General features: G+C 30.6%; 1 protein-coding gene across 1 annotated transcript in view; it reads right to left on the bottom strand.

The window, feature by feature from the left end:
• Nucleotides 1-1,591: 1,591 nt before the first annotated feature.
• LOC119581146 (rRNA methyltransferase 1, mitochondrial-like) overlaps nucleotides 1,592-2,500 on the bottom strand; it is a gene marked incomplete in the record, with an annotated part of 74,544 nt that continues 73,635 nt past the window's right edge. The window contains 1 exon segment of the mRNA XM_037929495.1: nucleotides 1,592-2,500. This exon segment is cut by the window's right edge and continues 1,579 nt beyond it.

Here is a 2,500-nt window from a genome sequence, read left to right as displayed (position 1 = left end):
TCAAGTATCAAAAGAAGACAGTGTTGTGTATGGAAAACCCAAACCGCAAGAGGATGAAAGCGTCAAATAAAAGGTACAGTTTTCATCATGCCTCAGGATCGTCACAAAGATACCAGAAGCACTGTGATGATCCACCAGCTTCTGAAAATTTAGCTGACAGCAACCATACTGTACCTCTGAATCCTTTTGATAACCAGTTCTCATGGAGTGACTTGAAGAATCTAGAACACTTCAGCTAAGGATACTAATAGCCAGTATCTTCTTTTTCTTTTTCTACTTTTTTTCTTTTTCTTTTCTTTTTCTTTTTCTTTTCTTTTTCTTCTTTCTTTTTTTTTCTTTCTTTCTTTCTTTCTTTCATTCTTTCTTTTTTCTTTCTTTCTTTCTTCTATTCTTTTGGAATATATGGAAAGATTCTCCTTCCCAGCTTCTCACTATACTTTTCTCTCTCTCTATCTCTCTCCTCTTCTCTCTTTCTCTCCTCTTCTCCCCTTTTTTCTCTTTCTCTCTCTCTCTCTCTCTCTTTCTCTTTCTCTCTCTTTCTCTTTCTCTTTCTTTTCTCTCTCTCTCTCTCTCTCTCTCTCTCTCTCTCTCTTTCTCTTTCTCTTTCTCTCTCTCTCTTTCTCTCTCTCTTTCTTTTTTTCTTTCTTTCTTTCTCTGTCTCTCTCTCTTTCAGTTTTTTATATATAAACCATGTTTATATTTTTATTTTCCTTACAGATTATGTTCTACTATGCTTGTAAAATAATGTTTTCCAGTTACAGATTTCAGTAAAAAAAATAGTAATGCTAGAAGTCAATAGCATATTAAATGAAAAATAGAATGTTTTTTTTTTTTTATTAACTTTCTTTAGCAGTCACATTGGTACTAAAATAAGATTTATATTTTTTGCAATCTGAATTGTTTCCTCCAGTGATATACTTTCTTTTGTTTGTGCCTTGTAATTTATAGCTTAAGATAATTTAATCAAATCCAGTTACAGTAAAGAATAACATTTAATTAAAGGTTAGTACAAGAGGAAAACATGCTTGTGATAAAAGAGATTTTTTTTTTTAATGTGATGAGTTGCCTTGTTTTTAATGTCATAATTTTTGTGTGATTGCTTGGGAAGATTTGTAAAATAAATCTTGGTTTTGAAGTGTTAAAGTATTTTTCTTTTCTTTTCTTTTATCACAAAGGAGTTTCTGTTCTTATTCAGACTTTTTTTTTTTTTTTTTTTTTTTTTTTTTTTTTTGTTGTTGATCAATATCTTTACAGTACTAATTTGTAAAACATCCATTCCTGTAAAACTGTGAACGCATTTTTCATATATGTGTGTGTGTGTGTGTGTGTGCGCGCATGCGCGCTTGCGTGCGTGTGCTTGTTGTGTATATGTATATGTATATGTACTTATATTTATGTGTGTGTGTGTGTATATATATATATATATATATATATATATATATATATACACATATATACATATATATATGTATGTATGTAGATGCATACATATATATACACACATAATTGTGTACTATTTATTTAGTTATATTTGTATATTTATAATTTTTTTTACATATCTGTATGGCATATCAAGGTGTCAGAATTTAAATTAAATGAACAGCAGATTTTATTTATATTCACCAATTTACAATAATCATACTACATAACAATGCCAGCCTACTATCCATACATTTTTTTGTTGTTTTTATCATTCCTCTTTCCATGTATATTTAATAAGCATAAGCCACTCTTGAAACACTTAATGCACTATCGCATTTAATTTGGGAACTTCTCTTGTCAAATTAAAACCTGTCTCAAGTATACATTAAAGGCTGTCACATTACTATTAGTACTGACAGGAGAGCTTGATCTGATTCATTTTAAACCATTTATGTTTGATGCCTCTTTGGTGATTATTTGACTCCCAGTTACCAAAATTGTGTACTGTGACATTATAGGCTTATTTTAGTGTATATGTTGTAACTTCATCCCTTGCATTCATCTAAGTTGAGGATGTTTATCATGCAAGCAATATTTGTCAAGAATTCTTGGCTTACTTTTTTCCTCTCGGTATTTACCCAATGGAGTGTAATCCTGCATTTCGTTTTACTCCTCTTATTCGTAAAGTTTATCTCAGGTAAATACTTCTTTGTTTCTTGGCAGACTGTGCACCTTATGATGGACAACTTAAGTAAGAAAATTGGGTCCTGTGGTATTTGCACACACAAGTAACACACACAAGATCATAAGTACATATTCACATTCTCATAAAACTTGCCCACATATTTTCTACACAGATGAATAGATTCCAATATGCTTTTAAGAAAAGGCATTTTGGAAGTTATATTATAGACACTTTCTTTACTTTTGAATTCTCTGCCAAATTTCCTGTCTAGCTGTGAGATTTACAGTTCTTATAATTGCTGAGTGAAATTTCTTATCATGTGACATGTCCACAATCCATCTCATCTATTGTGACATCAAATGGAAGTGGCTATTAAATTCAAACAAAATATAT

This window comes from Penaeus monodon, chromosome 14, assembly GCF_015228065.2.
Source record: "Penaeus monodon isolate SGIC_2016 chromosome 14, NSTDA_Pmon_1, whole genome shotgun sequence".
Taxonomy (NCBI): Eukaryota; Metazoa; Arthropoda; class Malacostraca; order Decapoda; family Penaeidae; genus Penaeus; species Penaeus monodon.
Note: the sequence above shows the minus strand (reverse complement) of the source record. Positions and strands in the feature narration are given on the sequence as shown.